The sequence below is a fragment of the Phyllobates terribilis genome, unplaced genomic scaffold, assembly GCF_046119375.1.
Source record: "Phyllobates terribilis strain yellow unplaced genomic scaffold, ASM4611937v1 Scaffold_1__5_contigs__length_1240528914, whole genome shotgun sequence".
NCBI lineage: Eukaryota > Metazoa > Chordata > Amphibia > Anura > Dendrobatidae > Phyllobates > Phyllobates terribilis.
The window spans coordinates 1,021,085,136-1,021,097,992 of NW_027362761.1; positions in this window are offsets into that span (position 1 = coordinate 1,021,085,136).

A 12,857-nucleotide genomic window follows, 5' to 3' on the forward strand; every position below is an offset into this window, starting at 1 on the left:
AACCTATTATAAAGCCACAAATTAGAGTTTTGGATTGTCCAGCAATAACTAGTTTGAGTGTAAGCATCAAAATATAGTTTCAAAATGAAAAGGTGAAAACTGTTTAAACTGATTCTAAAAAGAGTTCATCAACAAATAACAGCAAGAGGAGGGCACATCAAGTTTGAGAAATAAATTAGACTTCATACTGAAACCTTTATCTTTTTTTTTATCCTGTTTGTCTCAATTAATTTGCACAATACTGTAAATTCCAATACATATGACATCACAAGCGTACATGATATTGACACTATGTTTTCCATAACTTTATTATCAATGTGTTTTGATATCCTGTTGCTTTTCCATTACATAGTAACACAGCAAGCAGCCAACAGATGGAAAATGCATGTATCTATAAAAGAGTGCTTTAAGATACATGACCTTTATACAAATGAATACTTACACTATTACCTGTATACACGTCTGCATTACATTACATTTCAGTAGGAAAGATTGACCTATGTGTATGACGCCTGCTATGTATGTGTTTAGATAAAGTAATCAAATAGAATTCATATGAATGAATTCTGTATGTGTGTCCCTCCAGATGCAATATTTCATTGTAATTCTACTAGTGTCCCACAGTTTCTATTAGATCTGAAATTGAAAAATTCCTGTAAATTCAATACAGGTCAGAAATACATTACAACATTAAAGATTTCCATATAGAATCTACTCTCTATCTCTCATGATGAAGATGGTGCACTTTATTTTAAAGAAAACATCCTGTCTGCGTGTATTAGTCTGAATTGGCATCTAGTTGGTAGGATAATAAAATAAAGTGTTGTAAAAGGTAAAAAGATTTAAGACTTCATTTTTATTTCCAAAAACTATGCAAAGAAGAGCATCAAACAAATGTGTGTTTAGTGCCTTCCCAATTGGGAGATTTTCCATTGGGGCACTTTTTTTCTCCGCTTCTTCAAAGATCCATAACTTTTTTATTTTTCCATCAATGTAGCTGTATGAGAGATTGTTTTTTGCTAGATGAGTTATGTTGAATGACGCTAACTTTCAATGTTAAATTCAAAGTGCAGTGAAACTGCAAAAAAAACAAAAAGAAAACAATTCTGCAACCGTTTTTTGGATTTTGTTTTTACGGTATTAATTATATGGTAGGATCGACTTTTAACATGATTATCTATGTCAGTATGACTATGGTGATAATGTTTTATAGTTTTCTTTTCTTTTTTTAAGTAGTGAAAAAAATGTGGAAATCTGCAAAAAATGCATTTGTGTCATCATCTTAAAAGACTTGTAATGTTTCCATTTTTCCAGAGAGGAACATATTCATTTTCAGAGCAGTTCTAGAATAACAGAGTAAAAAAATTGTAGAAGAGAGGGTGAGAAGAGGAAAACAGAGGACTAACAATTAAGGGATAACATCATAAATATTCTATCTCTAATTAGATTTGTGGGCAGCCCTGTAGTATCCAACCAAAGACTCCATATCTTTTCAAATTTGCGAATAGAGTTACGTTAATGGTAGACTCCTCTTTCCAACCAGACTATATTATTTATCGTATGTTGTAGCTCTCACATAGATGGAGGTTGTGTGTCTAACCAATTAAATGCAAGAAGTTTACGTGCTTGAAACATACCAGAGATATCTATGAAAAGGGGCAAGTCGGGATCCACTCCATCCATCTTCAAATAATCCCAATATACATATACAGGGATCTGTTAACAATTTCACTCCATACACCCTTTCTATCAAGATGACCTCATTCCAAAATGGGCCTATCAATCTACATTCCCACATCATATGCATCAAATATGCCTCATCAATCCTACACCTAGGGCATTTTGCATCATGGCGATATCCTACCTTGTGAAAAAAGCTTGGAGTTTTGTATACTCTGTGAATTAAATATAGTTCAGAGAGTCTTTGGGCCTCACAGGGAGATAATTTGGGAACAGTTTCCAGGATCTCTCTCTATTGCTCCATCGATATAGGGCCTACATCCACCTCCCATTTAGCTTTAACTGTCAGGGGGTGATTATCTAGTTGGGATGACAATAGGCACTTATATTAGGTAGAAATTACCTGTAGAAGCAATAGTATCTTTTAGGGGATGATGTTGTATGTTAAGATCCATCAGACCCGATTGAGCTGAAAGAGCATGTCGGATTTGTAAGTATTGGTAAAAAGTGTTACACGATAAATTGAACAGAGTTTGAAAATAATTGTTTTTTCGACAAGATCCCTTTTTGCTCCTAATCAGAAAAACCCTTTAACTTTGATACTACACCCAAATTGGGATTACGCCATAGCGGTGTGTATTTGGTGAATCCCTTAATACCCAAAAGTTTCTTTCCTCTGTCCCACACTTTATACACTAACGCCAATGTGGGAGTAAGAGAATTCTCTCTGGGAGAAATGCCAGACTCCAGAAGATACTGAGGTATGGCACATTTCATATTCTGTAAAAGAAGAGCACCTGACTTGCCCATGTCATCTCTATTTCCCCATCCATGGAGTTGCTATAATTGAGATGCAATAAAATACAGCCATGGATCAGGAATGGCCAGTGCACCCTCATACTTATTATGTTGGAGAGTTTGTAGTTTTATTCGAGCATGCTGTTTACGTCATATTAATTCTCTGAACATGGTTTGTACTTTACGAAATATTGGGGGAGAAAGGCAACAGGGAGCGTTATGCAGCACAAATAACAATTGTGCCATAAGTATCATCTTGAAAAGATTTCCTCTACCTATAACTAATAGGGGGAGTTTGGATCATGCATTCACCTTAGTTCTAAATTTATCTTACAAGGGGTCTGTGTTTAATATTCCATATTTTTTAGGCTTGGTACTGACAGTTGTTCCCAAATATTTAAACTTGTCTACAATTTGTAACTGAGATTGTTCCACTGTTTGAGAATGGGGCAGATGATGTACTGGCATATTTATTCCAATTAACTGATAAACCTGACAACCTTCCAAAGTCTGTTATGATTGACGTTATTGGACTTATTGAGGATGTTCTGTTATCTATAAAAAGCGGCATATCATCTGAATAGAGACTCACTCGCTCCTCTATTTCTCCACATTTAAACCCAGTAAAATCTCTTGACTCTCATAGGTGATACGCCAAGGGTTCAATGGCCAGGGCAAAGAGAAAGGGCGACAATGGACATCGCTGTATAGTGCCCATCTGTAATTTAAAAGTCTCAGAGAGTTGGCCATTCACTTGAATTTTAGCAACTGGGGAGTTGTATAACAGCCGAGTTAAAGCAATGTAGTAAGGACCTAAACCCATCTTTTTGAAAACTGCCCACAGATAACTCCATTCCACACTATCAAATGCTTTGACAGCACCCAAGGACATAACCGCCCTTGCGCCATTTCTCTTTGAGCGCATTTGGAGGTTGAGGAATAGACGTCTCAAATTTATAGCGCTAGATATATTTGGCATAAATCCAGATTGATCCTCATGTACTACTTCTCTGATAACTTTAATCAAACTATTTGCTAAAACCTTAGCTAGTAGTTTAATATCCACTGGGAGCAGAGAGCTTGGCATATATGATACAAACAAACTGTCTAATAATTGAGTATATATATATATATATATATATATATACACACACATATACACATATTTATATACTATACAGTATATACAGTACAGACCAAAGGTTAGGACACACCTTCTCATTTAAAGATTTCTCTGTATTTTCATGACTTTGAAAATTGTACATTCACACTGAAGGCATCAAAACTATGAATTAACACATGTGGAATTATATACTTAAAGTGTGAAACAACTGAAAATATGTCTTATATTCTAGGTTCTTCAAAGTAGCCACCTTTTGCTTTGATGACTGCTTTGCACACTCTTGGCATTCTCTTGATGAGCTTCAAGATGTAGTCACCGGAAATGGTTTTCACTTCACAGGTGTGCCCTGTCAGGTTTAACAAGTGGAATTTCTTGCCTTATAAATGGGGTTGGGATCATCAGTTGTGTTGTGCAGAAGTCAGGTGGATACACAGCTGATAGTCCTACTGAATAGACTGTTAGAACTTGTATTATGGCAAGAAAAAAGCTGCTAAGTAAAGAAAAACGAGTGGCCATCATTACTTTATGAAATGAAGGTCAGTCAGTCCGAAAAATTGGGCAAACTTTGAAAGTGTCCCCAAGTGCAGTTGCAAAAACCATGAGGCGCTACAAAGAAACTGGCTCACATGAGGACCGCCCCAGGAAAGGAAGACCAAGAGTCACCTCTGCTTCTGAGGATAAGTTTATCCGAGTCACCAGCCTCAGAAATCGCAGGTTAACAACTAGAGATGAGCGGTGTTCGACTAGAACTGTTCGCCAATCTCAAATTCGAGCTGTTTTGGGCGGTGTTCGAGTTGTTCGACGAACCCGAACGATTTGCAAAAAATTCGGCTGTTCGAGGTTATGTTCGATAACTGTTCGTGCACCAATCATGCACGAACTGTGCATGAGGTGAGCTCATGTCCAATGAACTCAGCTCACCTCCTGCACATCACTGACAGCGTGGGAAAATTCTCCTGCAATCAGCGCTTCAGCGTGAGAATTTTCCCACGCTGTCAGTGACGTGCATGAGGTGAGCCGAGTTCATTGGACATGAACTCGGCTCATCTGGATGTCGTCACAGAGAGACGCTGAGCAGCGCAAGCAAGCCTGCGCTTCTCAGTGTCTGCGGGATGACAGGCTGGATGGCAGCGTTCTGCTGCGGTCCAGCCTGTCATCTCGATGTAGCAGAGCTGAAGCTGTCGTGGGAACCATGGAAAGGTAAGGATGAGGTTGCTTTATTATTTTTCTTTTATTGCAGGAGATCGTTGGCTTCAGCTGGAATGGGCGTGATGGTAAGTATGGTTTAATTTAGAACAATAAAGGATTGTGTCTTTATTTCAATTAAAGGACTTTATTCTGGGTGTTTGTGTTTTTTTTAACTTTGACTATGGGGTTAGTAATGGGGGTGTCTTATAGACGCCTCTCCATTACTAACCTGGGCTTGATGTCAGCTGGCATTATAAGCTGACATCAACCCCAACCCTATTACCCCCTGCCACCGCACCAGGGCAGCGTGGAAGAGCGAGGCTAAGTGCCAGAATTGGCGCATCCTATGAATGCGCCATTTCTGGGGCGGCTGACGGCTGGTGTTTCTAGCCTGGGAGGGGGGCAATATTCATGGCTCCCTTCCTGGGCTATTAATATCAGCCCCCAGCTGTCTGCCTAGCCTTTGCTAGCTATTAAATTAGGGGGGACCCCACGTCATTTTTTTTGGGGGGTCCCCCATTTTAATAGCTAGTAAAGGCTATGTATTCAGCTGGGGGCTGATATTAGTAGCCTGGGAAGCTCCGTGGGTATTACCCCCTTCCCAGGCTTCAAACATCTGCCCCAGCCGTATGCTTAACCTCCGCTAGAGCCTAAAATTAAGGGGAACCCTACGCCAATTTTTTTAATAATAAATCCTTTATTTTAATACTAAATGACAAGTACAGTAACCAACACTATCACTGTACTTCATATATATGTGACTGACATGTTTCTATCTATCTAATCTATGTGTGATGCTCTATCTTTCTGTTCTAAATTGTCGGGTACCGCTGCTGAATTGCCGGCCGGCTTTTTTAAAGAGACAGTGCATGAAAACACTATTATTTTTTTAAATAAATCCTTTACACTAAATGACAAGTACAGTAAGCAACACTATCACTGTACTTATTATATATGTGACTGACATGTTTCTATCTATCTAATCTATGTGTGAAGCTCTATTCTTTCTGTTCTAAATTGTCGGGTACAGATGCTGAATTGCCGGCCGGCTTTTTTAAAGAGACGGTGCATGAAAACACTAATATTTTTTTTAATAAATCCTTTACACTAAATGACAAGTGCAGTAACCAACACTGTCACTGTGCTTCTTATATGTGTGACTGACATGTTTCTATCTATCTAATCTATGTGTGATGCTCTATTCCTTCTTGTCTAAATTGTCGGGTACCGGTGTATGCCGCTGCTGAATTTGCCGGCCGGCTTTTTTAAAGAGAGTGTCTTCTGAGCAGTTTGTCAGCTTTTGGACACCTTTGCAGGTGTTTTCTATGTGTTTCTATGTGTTTTTGTTTGCCTGCCATTGGTTTTAACGGTGTTCGACGGTGTTCTAAGGTGTTCGACGAACAGTTCGACGAACAGTTCCTCGAACATCCCGGTGTTCGACGAACCGAACTGAACCCGAACACTACAGGGGTGGCTCAACACTATTAACAACACCTCAGATTAGAGACCCGGTCAATGCCACACAGATTTCTAGCAGCAGACACATCTCTACAACAACTGTTAAGAGGAGACTTTGTGCAGCAGGCCTTCATGGTAAAATAGCTGCTAGGAAACCACTGCTAAGGACAGGCAACAAGCAGAAGAGACTTGTTTGGGCTAAAGAACACAAGGAATGGACATTAGACCAGTGGAAATCTGTGCTTTGGTCTGATGAGTCCAAATTTGAGATCTTTGGTTCCAACCACCGTGTCTTTGTGCGACGCAGAAAAGGTGAACAGATGGACTCTACATGCCTAGTTCCCACCGTGAAGCATGGAGGAGGAGGTGTGATTTTGTGGGGGTGCTTTGCTGGTGACACTGTTGAGGATTTATTCAAAATTGAAGGCATACTGAACCAGCATGGCTACCACTGCATCTTGCAGCGGCATGCTATTCCTTCCGGTTTGCGTTTAGTTGGACCATCATTTATTTTTCAACAGGACAATGACCCCAAACACACCTCCAGGCTGTGTAAGGGCTATTTGACCAAGAAGGAGAGTGATGGGGTGCTACGCCAGATGACCTGGCCTCCACAGTCACCAGACCTGAACCCAATCGAGATGGTTTGGGGTGAGCTGGACCGCAGAGTGAAGGCAAAAGGGCCAACAAGTGCTAAGCATCTCTGGGAACTCCTTCAAGATTGTTGGAAGACCATTTCCGGTGACTACCTCTTGAAGCTCATCAAGAGAATGCCAAGAGTGTGCAAAGCAGTCATCAAAGCAAAAGGTGGCTACTTTGAAGAACCTAGAATATAAGACATATTTTCAGTTATTTCACACTTTTTTGTTAAGTATATAATTCCACATGTGTTAATTCATAGTTTTGATGCCTTCAGTGTGAATGTACAATTTTCAAAGTCATGAAAATACAGAAAAATCTTTAAATGAGAAGGTGTGTCCAAACTTTTGATCTGTACTGTATATATATATATATATATATATATATATATACATACACACTAGCTGTACTACACGGCTTCGCCCTAGTTAATAACTGCATCTAGGAAAATAGAATGTGTTAACAAAAATTTATTCTCCACACAAAAACCACAAAACAAATAGATAGAAAGTTCATTGGCTCTTGAGGATGCAGTTCTTGTTCTCTTGTCTGCAAGCCTCGCTTCCCTGTTCTCAGAAAGTTCATTGGCCCTTGAGGAAGCAGCTCTTGTTTTCATGTCTGCAAGCCTCGCTTCCATCTCACAAAGTTCATTGGCTCTTGAGAAAGCAGCTCTTGTTTTCATGTCTGTAAGCCTTGCTTCCCTCTTCTCAGAAAGTTCATTAGCCCTTAAGGAAGCAGCTCTTGTTCTCTTGTCTGCAAGCCTCGCTTCCCTCTGCTCAGAAATTTCATTGGCTCTTGAGGAAGCAGCTGCTGTTCTCATGTGCGTCAGCCTTGTTTCTCGGTCTTCACATTTTTCATTGGACCGTAATGCAGCTTTTCTTTTCGCATCAGCTGACATTCGTGCCATGAAATTCCTTTTCTTATGAGGCATTATTGTGGTAAAAATAGTCTGTAACTGGCAGTTTCTATATCCTCTCACATAGAAGTAATGTGACTGACATCAGCCTTTCCACCAACACACCCTAACTGACATCTTATTACCTTACACAAGCTTTGTTATACTGAGAATGTCCTTTGTCGCCAATATTAACCAATCACAACTCAGATTAATTAACTGTAGCAAAATAGAAGCTGAGCTGTGATTGGTTGCTATTGGCAGCCTGATAAATCTTTGTGAGATGAGTTTTGTGTGTGCTGAGGGTGGTATATGTGTTCAAGCACGTGGTAGTGTGTGACGCATTTTGTGTGTGTGTTCATATCCCCGTGTGTGGTGAGTATGAGTATCCCATGTCGGGGCCCCACCTTAGAAACTGTATGGTATATACTCTTTGGCGCCATCACTCTCATTCTTTAATTCTCCCTTGTTCACATGTGGCAGCTGTCATTTTGCCTCCAACACTTTTCCTTTCACTTTTTCTCCATTATGTATATAGGGGCAAAATTGTTTGGTGAATTGGAACGCGCGGGGTTAAAATTTCGCCTCACAACATAGCATATGACACTCTCGCGGTCCAGATGTGTGACTGTGCAAAATTTTGTGGCTGTAGCTGTGACAGTGCAGATGCCAATCCCGGACATACATACATACATACACACATACATGCATACATACATACACACACACACACACACACACACATTCAGCTTTATATATTAGATATACCCAAGAATGGCTAAGAGGAAAACATTGGACTATTCTGAAGGGGCCTTCTATGAGCCCTGACATAAATCCTATTGAGCATCTTTGGAAAGAGCTGAAATATTCCATCTGGAAAAGGCAACCTTCAAACAAGAGACAACTGGAGTAGTTTGCTCATGAGGAGTGGGCCAAAATACCTGTCGAGAGGTGCAGAAGTCTCATTGACAGTTACAGGAATCGTTTGATTGCAGTGATTGCCTCAAAAGGTTGTTCAAAAAAATATTAAGTTAAGAAGATTACCATCATTTCTGTCCAGGCCTATTTCAGCTTTAATTTTTTTAAAAAATTCTGTGGAAGTAGGGCTGAAAAGTAATGTCTGACTTTCATTTGTTCATTTTCATAAATTTTTAATTTATTATTACTTTTGTCAGATTCAAGTTATTTCTGTGACCATTGTGGTTTTTCTTTCATTACACGAGGGGTACCAACAATTCTGACCACGTGTGTATATACTATACAGTATATATGTATGTGTGTGTGAACAATTTGATCAATAATTCTGCATCACAAGCCACAACGCCATGTGAGCTAACAAACAAAAATACAGAAGACACAATCCATGGTATTTCATCAGTATAAATCTATATATTATATATATACATATTAGGCTTAAATTACATTGCTCTATAATATACACATAGAACATGTGTTTTGGTTTTAAACATCATTGGTAACAGGAGTGGACACTGCAGCCACACAAGTGCCCAAGCAATAAGGGGTACCACTTCCACCTCTAAAGCAGCAACTAGCTTCTGTCACAGACACTGATGGGTGCGTTATGGTGAACGTTTGGACTGCAAAAGGTCCATTTACTGATCTAGCACATTGGCTTCCTTCTGTCTGTGTTGGCCCCTGAAGTGGCTTTAGTGGTTAAAGAGGTTGTCTGGTTTAGAGGGTTTACGGAAATTCTGAATTTGTAGAGGGAGCCCTTTATTTATGGCATTAGTTATAGAAAGCATTGAATTACATGGATAGATTATTGATTGCAATAGTAACTGTGTAGTTCTTCATTTCTACAGTGATGCCTCAAGGTAATTGAATATTTGTTGCTTGGTTTATTCACAGATTAAAGCTGATTGCTGATGGTCATTTACTCATTAATACCTCTATGGATATGTAGTTGTAAGTAAAGACAATGTTGGTCTGAAACTAGTCAGTCAAACCGCTCTCTCCTGGGACTTGGACTTATGATTCCACAGGACAATAAAGACAAATTTCTGGACTTGTACCTGTTGGTTTTTTACACTTGATAAAGATGCCTGTATGGCATTGAAACGCGTAGTGGATAATAAAGAATCTTCTAAGAATATGGCAGCAAGAGACTTCTTTCCATCAGCGCTGCCAATTTTTAAACATGTTTTTATCCTGTTTTGGTAAATTGCTGGACTTGTTATATAGCATTTATTCAGGATTTACTGGATTTTAAAGGATGCAGATTTTTAACAGTGCTGGCATCTACGTTGCCAGTTATTATAGCAAACGTTTGATTGCAGTTGTTGCTGCTAATGGTGACCCAACTAGTTATAAGGTTTAGGAGGCAATTACTTTTTCACACAGGGCCCTGTAGGTTTGGATTTCTTTTTCCCTTAATAATAAAGACCTTCATTTAAAATCTGCATTTTGTATTTACTTGTGTTATCTTTGTCTAATATTTAAATTTGTTTTGTGATCTGAAATCTGAATTAAGACAAGCAAGAATGTTATATTGAGAACAATGGCCATAAAAAATAATCAGTCTACTGTGACGTTATCACACCAAATTAAAATTAAGTTAAAAAAAAAATCTATAATATAACAAGGGATATGTCCTTCAGTCCAAAGCCTCTATAGACTGCGCATGCTCACTGCGCCTGTGCAGAGTGGCTGGACGGAAAGACCCATCCCAGACAGTGAGAAGGGCGATGCTGGAGGAGGAGTGCGGTGCCAGAGATAGCGATATGAATAGGTGCTGACCGCATACCATGATCTCCAGCTCCAGTGGGGACATACCATGATCTTCAGAGAGGTCAGTGGAAGAGAGTGGAGATGCAGTCCACGCCTGCGCTTAGCACTGACAATAAAAATATAATGGCGCCGGAATCAGCGCGTGCGCATAAAGTGCTATCTGGCGCAATTTTGCTGAAGACGCTGCAAATTTGTCTTCAACAAAATGGCACTGGAGATTGTGCTATGCGTAGGTGCTGACTCTGGTGCTACACTACTACTCATGCCTCTCCGGAGATCAGTGTCTTCAACAAAATGGTGCTGGATAGCGCAGTATGTGCACACTCTGATTCAGGCAACACACTGCAGGGGAGCGGTGGAAAGGTGAGTAGGAGTGTTTTTTTTTTAAATTTATGGATGTGGAGTGGAGACCAAGATTAGGGAGCAGGTTTGGGGACCAGGATGGGAGAGCATGTACCAGGATGGGCAAGCATATACCAGGAGATGGGGGACCAGAATTGGGGAGCATATACCAGGATGGGGAGGGGAGTATATACCAGGATGTTCGAGCATGGACTAGGATGGGGGACCAGGAGGGCAGAGCATATACCAGGGTGGGGGAGAATATACCAGGATTGGGAACCAGGATTGTGGAGCATATACCAGGATGGGGGAAAGCATATACCAGGATAGGAGAGCATAGAGCAGGATGGGAGACTAGGATTGGAGAGCATATACCAGGATAGGGGACCAGGATTGGGGAGAGCATATACCAGGATAGGGGACCATGATGGGGGGGAGCATATACCAGGATAAGGGGAACATGGACCAGGATGGGGGAGCACATACCAGGATGGGGGACCAGGATGGGGGAGCATATACCAGGATGGGGGAGCATATTCCAGGATGGGGGAGCATATATCAAGATGGGGGACCAGGATGGGGGAGTATATTCCAGGATGAGGGACCAAGATTGGGGAGCATATACCAGGATAGAGGACCAAACACTAATAAAAATGCTCTCCAAATGGGCGTAGAACAGGTTCAATTGCTAGTTAATATATACCATTGTATAATAGTAAGAAAAGAACAAGTGCTATAACAAAATTAGTGCCATCATTACAATAAAAAAACATAAAATAATGACAAATGTTACTGCGACATTATAAAAGAAAACAAAAAACCTATTAACACATTTGCAATCATCACAACAGAACACAGAAAATGATTAAAGAAAAACAATTCAGACATTATCACACCAATACACAGTTATAGGGGTTGGTCACTACTTTACATGTTCCATTCATGTAAACTAACTACAATAGATGAGCACTAGTGATGAGCGAACATACTTGCCACTGCTCGGTACTCGCCCGAGCATCACTGTGCTCGACAAACTTGGCGCTCGGCAAGTATTTCGGGGTTGCTCAGGCAGGAACTCAGGTCCCCTCACTGCAATGCCGCTGCCATGTTGGTTGTGGCTTTACAGTGATTGGATGGCCACACAGCATCATTAGGTCAATATAAGACCTGGCGCCGCTATGCTCGTCACAGTCTACCCCAGAAACAAGCAGAGAAGGGAGAGGTGTTGTTGCGTCAGGGAGAGTTTTGTTTGTTTATAGTTAGTATTGATAATCCACAACATTATATATATATATATATATATATATATATATATATATACAGTACAGACCAAAAGTTTGGACACACCTTCTCATTTAAAGATTTTTCTGTATTTTCATGACTATGAAAATTGTACATTCACACTGAAGGCATCAAAACTATGAATTAACACATGTGGAATTATATACTTAACAAAAAAGTGTGAAACAACTGAAAATATGTCTTATATTCTAGGTTCTTCAAAGTAGCCACCTTTTGCTTTGATGACTGCTTTGCACACTCTTGCCATTCTCTTCATGAGCTTCAAGAGGTAGTCATCGGAAATGGTTTTTACTTCACAGGTGTGCCCTCTCAGGTTTAATAAGTGGGATTTCTTGCCTTATAAATGGGGTTGGGACCATCAGTTGTGTTGTGCAGAAGTCTGGTGGATACACAGCTGATAGTCCTACTGAATAGACTGTTAGAATTTGTATTATGGCAAGAAAAAAGCAGCTTAGTAAAGAAAAACGAGTGGCCATCATTACTTTAAGAAATGAAGGTCAGTCAGTCCGAAAAATTGGGCAAGCTTTGAAAGTGTCCCCAAGTGCAGTTGCAAAAACCATGAAGCGCTACAAAGAAACTGGCTCACATGAGGACCGCCCCAGGAAAGGAAGACCAAGAGTCACCTCTGCTTCTGAGGATAAGTTTATCCGAGTCACCAGCCTCAGAAATCGCAGGTTAACAGCA